Raw genomic sequence first — 15,882 nt, 5'->3', positions numbered from 1 at the left:
AGCATGCAAACACCACATCAGTGCATTTAAAAATACAATTGTAGAATAATAAATATGATGAAAACATTGTTGTCACGGGATAACCATATACTGAGGAGCTGCAAACAGTGCTGTATCAGCTACTTACAGTAAAATTTAACTGAAAGACATATCAAAAGAAGAGCGTCATCATATTAATGTTTCTAGTCAACATAAGAGTTGCACCATAGCAGCTTATGGTGCTTTCTGCTCAGATTGTGCCTCCAATCCCACATTGATTTTTTTTATTCTTTGCAGTTTAAAAAAACAATTCATGCTCAAAGTTAACTTTTTAAAACCATTCAACCTAATATATTTATTTCTCTAACTTGTGAATGTGGTCCATGTTCTCTTTTCCTCATCCCCATCACGATACTCCTTTTCCCGAAATCAGGTTCACTTCTTTATCCAGCCCACCCATCCAAGGTCACCAAATCTATGAAGCGATTCTGCTTTTTCTCACATTCTCTCTATGTACAAGATACCTTGTATCATTTGAATGGACAGCAGGAGAGTCGGATATTTATGGTTAGTGGGGGTGGGGTTTTGAAGATTAACCTCATTTGACTAAGAGCCGGGGCATCTGGGAGGAAAAGTATTTTAAGGGGGATGAAGTTCACATCTCCTTGGTGAAATTTCTAGATCCTTATTTCATCCTTTCTGTGGATGCAGACTCAGTCGGAACAGAGGTCATAGTCCTCGCTCTGACTTTCAAAGGAACTTCAAATATGCATGGCTTATTTGGCTTTGCCCGGCAGGGCTTGCCCGGCGGGGTGAGAATGGCATTTGTCAGGCGTTCGTCAGGCGATCGGAAGGGGTGAGGCGATAGTTTATGGTTCAATGGTTTTCATGAAGTCTTCTTGATACGATGAAAGCAGGAAAGGGAAGCTTGTCAATAAGCAAACTTAAGACAAGGTGTGACTCCTAGAAAGAATGACTTGGAAACAACATACAGAAACTCACATATAAAAAGGCCCTGATGAGGCTTGAACTCATGACCCCTGGTTTACAAGACCAGTGCTCTGCCACTGAGCTACAAGGCCAGCCTGCCTGCCGTATGTAAATCGCTTCATGTATTCTTACTGCGGTATGAAGATATCTATGATTTTGAGACTCTGTATGGAAATGCAGTTGCATTTGAATGTCTACATGCGTGCACAAATTGAAGAGCATGCTTAAGACACTTTTCTTGGAAGTAGGAAAAACTCCATTTTGATTTGAGAACATAAGAGTATTCACATTTATGACCATACTGATAGCTCTAGTTAGTATGTCCACAATCAGTGACAGATAGAGAACTCACTTATTAGAAGTGATCTGTCTCTGTGGGGCAGACATATGTCAACAGTCATACACTTGAGATGGCTGAAACTTTAGGAGTAAGAGCTGCTTTCTTATCAGTCTATCTATCCAAACTGGTTAGAAGTAACCCTGGGCGTCCGAATCGGCTACGCCCACGGAGTAGGCGTAGTGTTGCCTTCTACGCATTTTGCGTAGACAGCGTAGCCGGCAACACTACGCCCACTCCGTGTGCGTAGCCGATTCGGCCGCCACCCGCCTCCCTCCCGCCCTCCCCTACATACATTATTTAAGCAACTAACCTTAATAAAACAATTTTTAAAGCACTTACCATGTCCGGGGCTCTTCCGGGGCTCCCTCTTGGAATAGCGTCCCTTCCTGGATACCAATGCGCATGCGCGGCCTCCCGTGCATGCGCATTGGTATCCAGGACGACCCTATTCCAAGAGGGAGCCCCGGACGAGCCCCGGACACGGTAAGTGCTTTAAAATTGTTTTATTAAGGGTAGTTGCTTAAATAATGTATGTAGGGGAGAGCGGGAGGGAGGTGCGTAGTGGGGCTACGCGGAGTGCGGGAGTGGGCGTAGCTTCTCGCCCACTCCGCGTAGCTCCGCGGAGCTCCACTACGCCCACTACGACCAGGGTTAGTTAGAAGGCCAGGAGTGAGGGAAAGGCAATCCTCTGGACACTTCATGAAAGATCTAATTTCAATTAAGCACAAAACACTTCCCTTAATTTGACATAATTGCCAAAATGGAATAGTCAGTTGGGCCCTTCTAGTGGATTATGGCTGTGTCTTGAAAGAGAGTGTAATTGTACTACGAGACATGCCCACCTTCAAAAGAGTGTCTGATGGCGCTCCGACGAAGGTGGGATTCGAACCCACGCGTGCAGAGCACAATGGATTAGCAGTCCATCGCCTTAACCACTCGGCCACCTCGTCTGCCTTAGGTGACTATGTTTCATTTTTTAGGAAATTCTTACGATGTGCTAATTACAAATAATCATAAGTTTCTCCTAGACTGTGTCAGAACTGGCAAATATATGTGGTGTTCAATAGACAGAGCACATGATATAGCAGAATTATCAAATCTGTTCCATTAGGACTGTAGTTTTTAATAGTCATGATAACATGCTAGCATGTGAGTCGATCTTGCACAGTGAATAAGGGAGCAGTGCCAGTATCTACTTGGTCAGCTCTAGATGGCTCAACTGGGGAGGTATGAGAACAGTGAGCTCCAGTGGCGCAATCGGTTAGCGTGCGGTACTTATACAGCAGTACTTGCATTGAGGCATGCCGAGGTTGTGAGTTCGAGCCTCACCTGGAGCAGCTTACTGGTTTTTCATAAACCATTTCACTAAAACAAAAGATTAAACTCAGGGGAAAGACGGCCCTTGCTAGAGAGTTTTTACTTCTTTTCAGGATCTGCGTGTCCGACTCTTCCAGGTGCAAATATCACAATCCTATTCGATGCTCCTTATAAACATTCCATGATGTGCCGTCTTGCATAGCATGCAAACACCACATCAGTGCATTTAAAAATACATTTGTAGAATAATAAATATGATGAAAACATTGTTGTCACGGGATAACCATATACTGAGGAGCTGCAAACAGTGCTGTATCAGCTACTTACAGTAAAATTTAACTGAAAGACATATCAAAAGAAGAGCGTCATCATATTAATGTTTCTAGTCAACATAAGAGTTGCACCATAGCAGCTTATGGTGCTTTCTGCTCAGATTGTGCCTCCAATCCCACATTGATTTTTTTTATTCTTTGCAGTTTAAAAAAACAATTCATGCTCAAAGTTAACTTTTTAAAACCATTCAACCTAATATATTTATTTCTCTAACTTGTGAATGTGGTCCATGTTCTCTTTTCCTCATCCCCATCACGATACTCCTTTTCCCGAAATCAGGTTCACTTCTTTATCCAGCCCACCCATCCAAGGTCACCAAATCTATGAAGCGATTCTGCTTTTTCTCACATTCTCTCTATGTACAAGATACCTTGTATCATTTGAATGGACAGCAGGAGAGTCGGATATTTATGGTTAGTGGGGGTGGGGTTTTGAAGATTAACCTCATTTGACTAAGAGCCGGGGCATCTTGGAGGAAAAGTATTTTAAGGGGGATGAAGTTCACATCTCCTTGGTGAAATTTCTAGATCCTTATTTCATCCTTTCTGTGGATGCAGACTCAGTCGGAACAGAGGTCATAGTCCTCGCTCTGACTTTCAAAGGAACTTCAAATATGCATGGCTTATTTGGCTTTGCCCGGCAGGGCTTGCCCGGCGGGGTGAAAATGGCGTTTGTCAGGCGTTCGTCAGGCGATCGGAAGGGGTGAGGCGATAGTTTATGGTTCAATGGTTTTCATGAAGTCTTCTTGATACGATGAAAGCAGGAAAGGGAAGCTTGTCAATAAGCAAACTTAAGACAAGGTGTGACTCCTAGAAAGAATGACTTGGAAACAACATACAGAAACTCACATATAAAAAGGCCCTGATGAGGCTTGAACTCATGACCACTGGTTTACAAGACCAGTACTCTGCCACTGAGCTACAAGGCCAGCCTGCCTGCAGTATGTAAATCGCTTCATGTATTCTTACTGCGGTATGAAGATATCTATGATTTTGAGACTCTGTATGGAAATGCAGTTGCATTTGAATGTCTACATGCGTGCACAAATTGAAGAGCATGCTTAAGACACTTTTCTTGGAAGTAGGAAAAACTCCATTTTTATTTGAGAACATAAGAGTATTCACATTTATGACCATACTGATAGCTCTAGTTAGTATGTCCACAATCAGTGACAGATAGAGAACTCACTTATTAGAAGTGATCTGTCTCTGTGGGGCAGACATATGTCAACAGTCATACACTTGAGATGGCTGAAACTTTAGGAGTAAGAGCTGCTTTCTTGTCAGTCTATCTATCCAAACTGGTTAGAAGTAACCCTGGGCGTCCGAATCGGCTACGCCCACGGAGTAGGCGTAGTGTTGCCTTCTACGCATTTTGCGTAGACAGCGTAGCCGGCAACACTACGCCCACTCCGTGTGCGTAGCCGATTCGGCCGCCACCCGCCTCCCTCCCGCCCTCCCCTACATACATTATTTAAGCAACTAACCTTAATAAAACAATTTTTAAAGCACTTACCATGTCCGGGGCTCTTCCGGGGCTCCCTCTTGGAATAGCGTCCCTTCCTGGATACCAATGCGCATGCGCGGCCTCCCGCGCATGCGCATTGGTATCCAGGACGACGCTATTCCAAGAGGGAGCCCCGGACGAGCCCCGGACACGGTAAGTGCTTTAAAATTGTTTTATTAAGGGTAGTTGCTTAAATAATGTATGTAGGGGAGAGCGGGAGGGAGGTGCGTAGTGGGGCTACGCGGAGTGCGGGAGTGGGCGTAGCTTCTCGCCCACTCCGCGTAGCTCCGCGGAGCCCCACTACGCCCACTACGACCAGGGTTAGTTAGAAGGCCAGGAGTGAGGGAAAGGCAATCCTCTGGACACTTCATGAAAGATCTAATTTCAATTAAGCACAAAACACTTCCCTTAATTTGACATAATTGCGAAAATGGAATAGTCAGTTGGGCCCTTCTAGTGGATTATGGCTGTGTCTTGAAAGAGAGTGTAATTGTACTACGAGACATGCCCACCTTCAAAAGAGTGTCTGATGGCGTTCCGACGAAGGTGGGATTCGAACCCACGCGTGCAGAGCACAATGGATTAGCAGTCCATCGCCTTAACCACTCGGCCACCTCGTCTGCCTTAGGTGACTATGTTTCATTTTTTAGGAAATTCTTACGATGTGCTAATTACAAATAATCATAAGTTTCTCCTAGACTGTGTCAGAACTGGCAAATATATGTGGTGTTCAATAGACAGAGCACATGATATAGCAGAATTATCAAATCTGTTCCATTAGGACTGTAGTTTTTAATAGTCATGATAACATGCTAGCATGTGAGTCGATCTTGCACAGTGAATAAGGGAGCAGTGCCAGTATCTACTTGGTCAGCTCTAGATGGCTCAACGGGGGAGGTATAAGAACAGTGAGCTCCAGTGGCGCAATCGGTTAGCGCGCGGTACTTATACAGCAGTACTTGCATTGAGGCATGCCGAGGTTGTGAGTTCGAGCCTCACCTGGAGCAGCTTACAGGTTTTTCATAAACCATTTCACTAAAACTAAAGATTAAACTCAGGGGAAAGACGGCCCTTGCTAGAGAGTTTTTACTTCTTTTCAGGATCTGCGTGTCCGACTCTTCCAGGTGCAAATATCACAATCCTATTCGATGCTCCTTATAAACATTCCATGATGTGCCGTCTTGCATAGCATGCAAACACCACATCAGTGCATTTAAAAATACATTTGTAGATTAATAAATATGATGAAAACATTGTTGTCACGGGATAACCATATACTGAGGAGCTGCAAACAGTGCTGTATCAGCTACTTACAGTAAAATTAAACTGAAAGACATATCAAAAGAAGAGCGTCATCATATTAATGTTTCTAGTCAACATAAGAGTTGCACCATAGCAGCTTATGGTGCTTTCTGCTCAGATTGTGCCTCCAATCCCACATTGATTTTTTTTATTCTTTGCAGTTTAAAAAAACAATTCATGCTCAAAGTTAACTTTTTAAAACCATTCAACCTAATATATTTATTTCTCTAACTTGTGAATGTGGTCCATGTTCTCTTTTCCTCATCCTCATCACGATACTCCTTTTCCCGAAATCAGGTTCACTTCTTTATCCAGCCCACCCATCCAAGGTCACCAAATCTATGAAGCGATTCTGCTTTTTCTCACATTCTCTCAATGTACAAGATACCTTGTATCATTTGAATGGCCAGCACGAGAGTCGGATATTTATGGTTAGTGGGGGTGGGGTTTTGAAGATTAACCTCATTTGACTAAGAGCCGGGGCATCTGGGAGGAAAAGTATTTTAAGGGGGATGAAGTTCACATCTCCTTGGTGAAATTTCTAGATCCTTATTTCATCCTTTCTGTGGATGCAGACTCAGTCGGAACAGAGGTCATAGTCCTCGCTCTGACTTTCAAAGGAACTTCAAATATGCATGGCTTATTTGGCTTTGCCCGGCAGGGCTTGCCCGGCGGGGTGAGAATGGCATTTGTCATGCGTTCGTCAGGCGATCGGAAGGGGTGAGGCGATAGTTTATGGTTCAATGGTTTTCATGAAGTCTTCTTGATACGATGAAAGCAGGAAAGGGAAGCTTGTCAATAAGCAAACTTAAGACAAGGTGTGAGTCCTAGAAAGAATGACTTGGAAACAACATACAGAAACTCACATATAAAAAGGCCCTGATGAGGCTTGAACTCATGACCCCTGGTTTACAAGACCAGTGCTCTGCCACTGAGCTACAAGGCCATCCTGCCTGCAGTATGTAAATCGCTTCATGTATTCTTACTGCGGTATGAAGATATCTATGATTTTGAGACTCTGTATGGAAATGCAGTTGCATTTGAATTTCTACATGCGTGCACAAATTGAAGAGCATGCTTAAGACACTTTTCTTGGAAGTAGGAAAAACTCCATTTTGATTTGAGAACATAAGAGTATTCACATTTATGACCATACTGATAGCTCTAGTTAGTATGTCCACAATCAGTGACAGATAGAGAACTCACTTATTAGAAGTGATCTGTCTCTGTGGGGCAGACATATGTCAACAGTCATACACTTGAGATGGCTGAAACTTTAGGAGTAAGAGCTGCTTTCTTATCAGTCTATCTATCCAAACTGGTTAGAAGTAACCCTGGGCGTCCGAATCGGCTACGCCCACGGAGTAGGCGTAGTGTTGCCTTCTACGCATTTTGCGTAGACAGCGTAGCCGGCAACACTACGCCCACTCCGTGTGCGTAGCCGATTCGGCCGCCACCCGCCTCCCTCCCGCCCTCCCCTACATACATTATTTAAGCAACTAACCTTAATAAAACAATTTTTAAAGCACTTACCATGTCCGGGGCCCTTCCGGGGCTCCCTCTTGGAATAGCGTCCCTTCCTGGATACCAATGCGCATGCGCGGCCTCCCGCGCATGGGCATTGGTATCCAGGACGACGCTATTCCAAGAGGGAGCCCCGGACGAGCCCCGGACACGGTAAGTGCTTTAAAATTGTTTTATTAAGGGTAGTTGCTTAAATAATGTATGTAGGGGAGAGCGGGAGGGAGGTGCGTAGTGGGGCTACGCGGAGTGCGGGAGTGGGCGTAGCTTCTCGCCCACTCCGCGTAGCTCCGCGGAGTCCCACTACGCCCACTACGACTAGGGTTAGTTAGAAGGCCAAGAGTGAGGGAAAGGCAATCCTCTGGACACTTCATGAAAGATCTAATTTCAATTAAGCACAAAACACTTCCCTTAATTTGACATAATTGCCAAAATGGAATAGTCAGTTGGGCCCTTCTAGTGGATTATGGCTGTGTCTTGAAAGAGAGTGTAATTGTACTACGAGACATGCCCACCTTCAAAAGAGTGTCTGATGGCGTTCCGACAAAGGTCGGATTCGTACCCACGCGTGCAGAGCACAATGGATTAGCAGTCCATCGCCTTAACCACTCGGCCACCTCGTCTGCCTTAGGTGACTATGTTTCATTTTTTAGGAAATTCTTACGATGTGCTAATTACAAATAATCATAAGTTTCTCCTAGACTGTGTCAGAACTGGCAAATATATGTGGTGTTCAATAGACAGAGCACATGATATAGCAGAATTATCAAATCTGTTCCATTAGGACTGTAGTTTTTAATAGTCATGATAACATGCTAGCATGTGAGTCGATCTTGCACAGTGAATAAGGGAGCAGTGCCAGTATCTACTTGGTCAGCTCTAGATGGCTCAACTGGGGAGGTATGAGAACAGTGAGCTCCAGTGGCGCAATCGGTTAGCGCGCAGTACTTATACAGCAGTACTTGCATTGAGGCATGCCGAGGTTGTGAGTTCGAGCCTCACCTGGAGCAGCTTACTGGTTTTTCATAAACCATTTCACTAAAACTAAAGATTAAACTCAGGGGAAAGACGGCCCTTGCTAGAGAGTTTTTACTTCTTTTCAGGATCTGCGTGTCCGACTCTTCCAGGTGCAAATATCACAATCCTATTCGATGCTCCTTATAAACATTCCATGATGTGCCGTCTTGCATAGCATGCAAACACCACATCAGTGCATTTAAAAATACATTTGTAGAATAATAAATATGATGAAAACATTGTTGTCACGGGATAACCATATACTGAGGAGCTGCAAACAGTGCTGTATCAGCTACTTACAGTAAAATTTAACTGAAAGACATATCAAAAGAAGAGCGTCATCATATTAATGTTTCTAGTCAACATAAGAGTTGCACCATAGCAGCTTATGGTGCTTTCTGCTCAGATTGTGCCTCCAATCCCACATTGATTTTTTTTATTCTTTGCAGTTTAAAAAAACAATTCATGCTCAAAGTTAACTTTTTAAAACCATTCAACCTAATATATTTATTTCTCTAACTTGTGAATGTGGTCCATGTTCTCTTTTCCTCATCCCCATCACGATACTCCTTTTCCCGAAATCAGGTTCACTTCTTTATCCAGCCCACCCATCCAAGGTCACCAAATCTATGAACCGATTCAGCTTTTTCTCACATTCTCTCTATGTACAAGATACCTTGTATCATTTGAATGGACAGCAGGAGAGTCGGATATTTATGGTTAGTGGGGGTGGGGTTTTGAAGATTAACCTCATTTGACTAAGAGCCGGGGCATCTGGGAGGAAAAGTATTTTAAGGGGGATGAAGTTCACATCTCCTTGGTGAAATTTCTAGATCCTTATTTCATCCTTTCTGTGGATGCAGACTCAGTCGGAACAGAGGTCATAGTCCTCGCTCTGACTTTCAAAGGAACTTCAAATATGCATGGCTTATTTGGCTTTGCCCGGCAGGGCTTGCCCGGCGGGGTGAGAATGGCATTTGTCAGGCGTTCGTCAGGCAATCGGAAGGGGTGAGGCGATAGTTTATGGTTCAATGGTTTTCATGAAGTCTTCTTGATACGATGAAAGCAGGAAAGGGAAGCTTGTCAATAAGCAAACTTAAGACAAGGTGTGACTCCTAGAAAGAATGACTTGGAAACAACATACAGAAACTCACATATAAAAAGGCCCTGATGAGGCTTGAACTCATGACCCCTGGTTTACAAGACCAGTGCTCTGCCACTGAGCTACAAGGCCAGCCTGCCTGCAGTATGTAAATCGCTTCATGTATTCTTACTGCGGTATGAAGATATCTATGATTTTGAGACTCTGTATGGAAATGCAGTTGCATTTGAATGTCTACATGCGTGCACAAATTGAAGAGCATGCTTAAGACACTTTTCTTGGAAGTAGGAAAAACTCCATTTTGATTTGAGAACATAAGAGTATTCACATTTATGACCATACTGATAGCTCTAGTTAGTATGTCCACAATCAGTGACAGATAGAGAACTCACTTATTAGAAGTGATCTGTCTCTGTGGGGCAGACATATGTCAACAGTCATACACTTGAGATGGCTGAAACTTTAGGAGTAAGAGCTGCTTTCTTATCAGTCTATCTATCCAAACTGGTTAGAAGTAACCCTGGGCGTCCGAATCGGCTACGCCCACGGAGTAGGCGTAGTGTTGCCTTCTACGCATTTTGCGTAGACAGCGTAGCCGGCAACACTACGCCCACTCCGTGTGCGTAGCCGATTCGGCCGCCACCCGCCTCCCTCCCGCCCTCCCCTACATACATTATTTAAGCAACTAACCTTAATAAAACAATTTTTAAAGCACTTACCATGTCCGGGGCTCTTCCGGGGCTCCCTCTTGGAATAGCGTCCCTTCCTGGATACCAATGCGCATGCGCGGCCTCCCGCGCATGCGCATTGGTATCCAGGACGACGCTATTCTAAGAGGGAGCCCCGGACGAGCCCCGGACACGGTAAGTGCTTTAAAATTGTTTTATTAAGGGTAGTTGCTTAAATAATGTATGTAGGGGAGAGCGGGAGGGAGGTGCGTAGTGGGGCTACGCGGAGTGCGGGAGTGGGCGTAGCTTCTCGCCCACTCCGCGTAGCTCCGCGGAGCCCCACTACGCCCACTACGACCAGGGTTAGTTAGAAGGCCAGGAGTGAGGGAAAGGCAATCCTCTGGACACTTCATGAAAGATCTAATTTCAATTAAGCACAAAACACTTCCCTTAATTTGACATAATTGCCAAAATGGAATAGTCAGTTGGGCCCTTCTAGTGGATTATGGCTGTGTCTTGAAAGAGAGTGTAATTGTACTACGAGACATGCCCACCTTCAAAAGAGTGTCTGATGGCGTTCCGACGAAGGTGGGATTCGAACCCACGCGTGCAGAGCACAATGGATTAGCAGTCCATCGCCTTAACCACTCGGCCACCTCGTCTGCCTTAGGTGACTATGTTTCATTTTTTAGGAAATTCTTACGATGTGCTAATTACAAATAATCATAAGTTTCTCCTAGACTGTGTCAGAACTGGCAAATATATGTGGTGTTCAATAGACAGAGCACATGATATAGCAGAATTATCAAATCTGTTCCATTAGGACTGTAGTTTTTAATAGTCATGATAACATGCTAGCATGTGAGTCGATCTTGCACAGTGAATAAGGGAGCAGTGCCAGTATCTACTTGGTCAGCTCTAGATGGCTCAACTGGGGAGGTATGAGAACAGTGAGCTCCAGTGGCGCAATCGGTTAGCGCGCGGTACTTATACAGCAGTACTTGCATTGAGGCATGCCGAGGTTGTGAGTTCGAGCCTCACCTGGAGCAGCTCACTGGTTTTTCATAAACCATTTCACTAAAACTAAAGATTAAACTCAGGGGAAAGACGGCCCTTGCTAGAGAGTTTTTACTTCTTTTCAGGATCTGCGTGTCCGACTCTTCCAGGTGCAAATATCACAATCCTATTCGATGCTCCTTATAAACATTCCATGATGTGCCGTCTTGCATAGCATGCAAACACCACATCAGTGCATTTAAAAATACATTTGTAGAATAATAAATATGATGAAAACATTGTTGTCACGGGATAACCATATACTGAGGAGCTGCAAACAGTGCTGTATCAGCTACTTACAGTAAAATTTAACTGAAAGACATATCAAAAGAAGAGCGTCATCATATTAATGTTTCTAGTCAACATAAGAGTTGCACCATAGCAGCTTATGGTGCTTTCTGCTCAGATTGTGCCTCCAATCCCACATTGATTTTTTTTATTCTTTACAGTTTAAAAAAACAATTCATGCTCAAAGTTAACTTTTTAAAACCATTCAACCTAATATATTTATTTCTCTAACTTGTGAATGTGGTCCATGTTCTCTTTTCCTCATCCCCATCACGATACTCCTTTTCCCGAAATCAGGTTCACTTCTTTATCCAGCCCACCCATCCAAGGTCACCAAATCTATGAAGCGATTCTGCTTTTTCTCACATTCTCTCTATGTACAAGATACCTTGTATCATTTGAATGGACAGCAGGAGAGTCGGATATTTATGGTTAGTGGGGGTGGGGTTTTGAAGATTAACCTCATTTGACTAAGAGCCGGGGCATCTGGGAGGAAAAGTATTTTAAGGGGGATGAAGTTCACATCTCCTTGGTGAAATTTCTAGATCCTTATTTCATCCTTTCTGTGGATGCAGACTCAGTCGGAACAGAGGTCATAGTCCTCGCTCTGACTTTCAAAGGAACTTCAAATATGCATGGCTTATTTGGCTTTGCCCGGCGGGGTGAGAATGGCGTTTGTCAGGCGTTCGTCAGGCGATCGGAAGGGGTGAGGCGATAGTTTATGGTTCAATGGTTTTCATGAAGTCTTCTTGATATGATGAAAGCAGGAAAGGGAAGCTTGTCAATAAGCAAACTTAAGACAAGGTGTGACTCCTAGAAAGAATGACTTGGAAACAACATACAGAAACTCACATATAAAAAGGCCCTGATGAGGCTTGAACTCATGACCCCTGGTTTACAAGACCAGTGCTCTGCCACTGAGCTACAAGGCCATCCTGCCTGCAGTATGTAAATCGCTTCATGTATTCTTACTGCGGTATGAAGATATCTATGATTTTGAGACTCTGTATGGAAATGCAGTTGCATTTGAATGTCTACATGCGTGCACAAATTGAAGAGCATGCTTAAGACACTTTTCTTGGAAGTAGGAAAAACTCCATTTTGATTTGAGAACATAAGAGTATTCACATTTATGACCATACTGATAGCTCTAGTTAGTATGTCCACAATCAGTGACAGATAGAGAACTCACTTATTAGAAGTGATCTGTCTCTGTGGGGCAGACATATGTCAACAGTCATACACTTGAGATGGCTGAAACTTTAGGAGTAAGAGCTGCTTTCTTATCAGTCTATCTATCCAAACTGGTTAGAAGTAACCCTGGGCGTCCGAATCGGCTACGCCCACGGAGTAGGCGTAGTGTTGCCTTCTACGCATTTTGCGTAGACAGCGTAGCCGGCAACACTACGCCCACTCCGTGTGCGTAGCCGATTCGGCCGCCACCCGCCTCCCTCCCGCCCTCCCCTACATACATTATTTAAGCAACTAACCTTAATAAAACAATTTTTAAAGCACTTACCATGTCCGGGGCTCTTCCGGGGCTCCCTCTTGGAATAGCGTCCCTTCCTGGATACCAATGCGCATGCGCGGCCTCCCGCGCATGGGCATTGGTATCCAGGACGACGCTATTCCAAGAGGGAGCCCCGGACGAGCCCCGGACACGGTAAGTGCTTTAAAATTGTTTTATTAAGGGTAGTTGCTTAAATAATGTATGTAGGGGAGAGCGGGAGGGAGGTGCGTAGTGGGGCTACGCGGAGTGCGGGAGTGGGCGTAGCTTCTCGCCCACTCCGCGTAGCTCCGCGGAGTCCCACTACGCCCACTACGACCAGGGTTAGTTAGAAGGCCAAGAGTGAGGGAAAGGCAATCCTCTGGAAACTTCATGAAAGATCTAATTTCAATTAAGCACAAAACACTTCCCTTAATTTGACATAATTGCCAAAATGGAATAGTCAGTTGGGCCCTTCTAGTGGATTATGGCTGTGTCTTGAAAGAGAGTGTAATTGTACTACGAGACATGCCCACCTTCAAAAGAGTGTCTGATGGCGTTCCGACAAAGGTGGGATTTGAACCCATGTGTGCAGAGCACAATGGATTAGCAGTCCATCGCCTTAACCACTCGGCCACCTCGTCTGCCTTAGGTGACTATGTTTCATTTTTTAGGAAATTCTTACGATGTGCTAATTACAAATAATCATAAGTTTCTCCTAGACTGTGTCAGAACTGGCAAATATATGTGGTGTTCAATAGACAGAGCACATGATATAGCAGAATTATCAAATCTGTTCCATTAGGACTGTAGTTTTTAATAGTCATGATAACATGCTAGCATGTGAGTCGATCTTGCACAGTGAATAAGGGAGCAGTGCCAGTATCTACTTGGTCAGCTCTAGATGGCTCAACTGGGGAGATATGCGAACAGTGAGCTCCAGTGGCGCAATCGGTTAGCGCGCGGTGCTTATACAGCAGTACTTGCATTGAGGCGTGCCGAGGTTGTGAGTTCGAGCCTCACCTGGAGCAGCTTACTGGTTTTTCATAAACCATTTCACTAAAACTAAAGATTAAACTCAGGGGAAAGACGGCCCTTGCTAGAGAGTTTTTACTTCTTTTCAGGATCCGCGTGTCCGACTCTTCCAGGTGCAAATATCACAATCCTATTCGATGCTCCTTATAAACATTCCATGATGTGCCGTCTTGCATAGCATGCAAACACCACATCAGTGCATTTAAAAATACAATTGTAGAATAATAAATATGATGAAAACATTGTTGTCACGGGATAACCATATACTGAGGAGCTGCAAACAGTGCTGTATCAGCTACTTACAGTAAAATTTAACTGAAAGACATATCAAAAGAAGAGCGTCATCATATTAATGTTTCTAGTCAACATAAGAGTTGCACCATAGCAGCTTATGGTGCTTTCTGCTCAGATTGTGCCTCCAATCCCACATTGATTTTTTTTATTCTTTGCAGTTTAAAAAAACAATTCATGCTCAAAGTTAACTTTTTAAAACCATTCAACCTAATATATTTATTTCTCTAACTTGTGAATGTGGTCCATGTTCTCTTTTCCTCATCCCCATCACGATACTCCTTTTCCCGAAATCAGGTTCACTTCTTTATCCAGCCCACCCATCCAAGGTCACCAAATCTATGAAGCGATTCTGCTTTTTCTCACATTCTCTCTATGTACAAGATACCTTGTATCATTTGAATGGACAGCAGGAGAGTCGGATATTTATGGTTAGTGGGGGTGGGGTTTTGAAGATTAACCTCATTTGACTAAGAGCCGGGGCATCTGGGAGGAAAAGTATTTTAAGGGGGATGAAGTTCACATCTCCTTGGTGAAATTTCTAGATCCTTATTTCATCCTTTCTGTGGATGCAGACTCAGTCGGAACAGAGGTCATAGTCCTCGCTCTGACTTTCAAAGGAACTTCAAATATGCATGGCTTATTTGGCTTTGCCCGGCAGGGCTTGCCCGGCGGGGTGAGAATGGCATTTGTCAGGCGTTCGTCAGGCGATCGGAAGGGGTGAGGCGATAGTTTATGGTTCAATGGTTTTCATGAAGTCTTCTTGATACGATGAAAGCAGGAAAGGGAAGCTTGTCAATAAGCAAACTTAAGACAAGGTGTGACTCCTAGAAAGAATGACTTGGAAACAACATACAGAAACTCACATATAAAAAGGCCCTGATGAGGCTTGAACTCATGACCCCTGGTTTACAAGACCAGTGCTCTGCCACTGAGCTACAAGGCCAGCCTGCCTGCCGTATGTAAATCGCTTCATGTATTCTTACTGCGGTATGAAGATATCTATGATTTTGAGACTCTGTATGGAAATGCAGTTGCATTTGAATGTCTACATGCGTGCACAAATTGAAGAGCATGCTTAAGACACTTTTCTTGGAAGTAGGAAAAACTCCATTTTGATTTGAGAACATAAGAGTATTCACATTTATGACCATACTGATAGCTCTAGTTAGTATGTCCACAATCAGTGACAGATAGAGAACTCACTTATTAGAAGTGATCTGTCTCTGTGGGGCAGACATATGTCAACAGTCATACACTTGAGATGGCTGAAACTTTAGGAGTAAGAGCTGCTTTCTTATCAGTCTATCTATCCAAACTGGTTAGAAGTAACCCTGGGCGTCCGAATCGGCTACGCCCACGGAGTAGGCGTAGTGTTGCCTTCTACGCATTTTGCGTAGACAGCGTAGCCGGCAACACTACGCCCACTCCGTGTGCGTAGCCGATTCGGCCGCCACCCGCCTCCCTCCCGCCCTCCCCTACATACATTATTTAAGCAACTAACCTTAATAAAACAATTTTTAAAGCACTTACCATGTCCGGGGCTCTTCCGGGGCTCCCTCTTGGAATAGCGTCCCTTCCTGGATACCAATGCGCATGCGCGGCCTCCCGTGCATGCGCATTGGTATCCAGGACGACCCTATTCCAAGAG

General features: G+C 44.2%; 16 non-coding genes across 16 annotated transcripts; 5 read left to right on the top strand and 11 right to left on the bottom strand.

Moving 5' to 3' along the window:
- Positions 1 to 989: 989 nt before the first annotated feature.
- Positions 990 to 1,061, bottom strand: TRNAT-UGU (transfer RNA threonine (anticodon UGU)). The gene has a single exon. It is a non-coding gene; the product is annotated as a tRNA-Thr (tRNA).
- Positions 1,062 to 2,177: 1,116 nt separating this feature from the next.
- Positions 2,178 to 2,259, bottom strand: TRNAS-GCU (transfer RNA serine (anticodon GCU)). The gene has a single exon. It is a non-coding gene; the product is annotated as a tRNA-Ser (tRNA).
- A 292-nt stretch (positions 2,260 to 2,551) lies between these two features.
- On the top strand, positions 2,552 to 2,646 carry TRNAI-UAU (transfer RNA isoleucine (anticodon UAU)). Its single transcript has 2 exons — positions 2,552 to 2,589; positions 2,611 to 2,646. It is a non-coding gene; the product is annotated as a tRNA-Ile (tRNA).
- A 1,169-nt stretch (positions 2,647 to 3,815) lies between these two features.
- Positions 3,816 to 3,887, bottom strand: TRNAT-UGU (transfer RNA threonine (anticodon UGU)). Its single transcript has one exon. It is a non-coding gene; the product is annotated as a tRNA-Thr (tRNA).
- A 1,116-nt stretch (positions 3,888 to 5,003) lies between these two features.
- TRNAS-GCU (transfer RNA serine (anticodon GCU)) lies at positions 5,004 to 5,085 on the bottom strand. Its single transcript has one exon. It is a non-coding gene; the product is annotated as a tRNA-Ser (tRNA).
- Positions 5,086 to 5,377: 292 nt separating this feature from the next.
- Positions 5,378 to 5,472, top strand: TRNAI-UAU (transfer RNA isoleucine (anticodon UAU)). The gene is made up of 2 exons: positions 5,378 to 5,415; positions 5,437 to 5,472. It is a non-coding gene; the product is annotated as a tRNA-Ile (tRNA).
- A 1,169-nt stretch (positions 5,473 to 6,641) lies between these two features.
- On the bottom strand, positions 6,642 to 6,713 carry TRNAT-UGU (transfer RNA threonine (anticodon UGU)). Its single transcript has one exon. It is a non-coding gene; the product is annotated as a tRNA-Thr (tRNA).
- Positions 6,714 to 7,829: 1,116 nt separating this feature from the next.
- Positions 7,830 to 7,911, bottom strand: TRNAS-GCU (transfer RNA serine (anticodon GCU)). The gene has a single exon. It is a non-coding gene; the product is annotated as a tRNA-Ser (tRNA).
- Positions 7,912 to 8,203: 292 nt separating this feature from the next.
- Positions 8,204 to 8,298, top strand: TRNAI-UAU (transfer RNA isoleucine (anticodon UAU)). Its single transcript has 2 exons — positions 8,204 to 8,241; positions 8,263 to 8,298. It is a non-coding gene; the product is annotated as a tRNA-Ile (tRNA).
- Positions 8,299 to 9,467: 1,169 nt separating this feature from the next.
- Positions 9,468 to 9,539, bottom strand: TRNAT-UGU (transfer RNA threonine (anticodon UGU)). Its single transcript has one exon. It is a non-coding gene; the product is annotated as a tRNA-Thr (tRNA).
- A 1,116-nt stretch (positions 9,540 to 10,655) lies between these two features.
- TRNAS-GCU (transfer RNA serine (anticodon GCU)) lies at positions 10,656 to 10,737 on the bottom strand. Its single transcript has one exon. It is a non-coding gene; the product is annotated as a tRNA-Ser (tRNA).
- A 292-nt stretch (positions 10,738 to 11,029) lies between these two features.
- Positions 11,030 to 11,124, top strand: TRNAI-UAU (transfer RNA isoleucine (anticodon UAU)). Its single transcript has 2 exons — positions 11,030 to 11,067; positions 11,089 to 11,124. It is a non-coding gene; the product is annotated as a tRNA-Ile (tRNA).
- Positions 11,125 to 12,279: 1,155 nt separating this feature from the next.
- TRNAT-UGU (transfer RNA threonine (anticodon UGU)) lies at positions 12,280 to 12,351 on the bottom strand. The gene has a single exon. It is a non-coding gene; the product is annotated as a tRNA-Thr (tRNA).
- A 1,116-nt stretch (positions 12,352 to 13,467) lies between these two features.
- TRNAS-GCU (transfer RNA serine (anticodon GCU)) lies at positions 13,468 to 13,549 on the bottom strand. The gene has a single exon. It is a non-coding gene; the product is annotated as a tRNA-Ser (tRNA).
- Positions 13,550 to 13,841: 292 nt separating this feature from the next.
- On the top strand, positions 13,842 to 13,936 carry TRNAI-UAU (transfer RNA isoleucine (anticodon UAU)). The gene is made up of 2 exons: positions 13,842 to 13,879; positions 13,901 to 13,936. It is a non-coding gene; the product is annotated as a tRNA-Ile (tRNA).
- A 1,169-nt stretch (positions 13,937 to 15,105) lies between these two features.
- TRNAT-UGU (transfer RNA threonine (anticodon UGU)) lies at positions 15,106 to 15,177 on the bottom strand. The gene has a single exon. It is a non-coding gene; the product is annotated as a tRNA-Thr (tRNA).
- Between the last annotated feature and the right edge of the window lie 705 nt (positions 15,178 to 15,882).

This window comes from Lissotriton helveticus, chromosome 5_1 (genome assembly GCF_964261635.1).
Source record: "Lissotriton helveticus chromosome 5_1, aLisHel1.1, whole genome shotgun sequence".
NCBI lineage: Eukaryota > Metazoa > Chordata > Amphibia > Caudata > Salamandridae > Lissotriton > Lissotriton helveticus.
The sequence above is the reverse complement of the archived record's forward strand: the minus strand, read 5'-3'. Positions and strand labels throughout refer to the sequence as shown.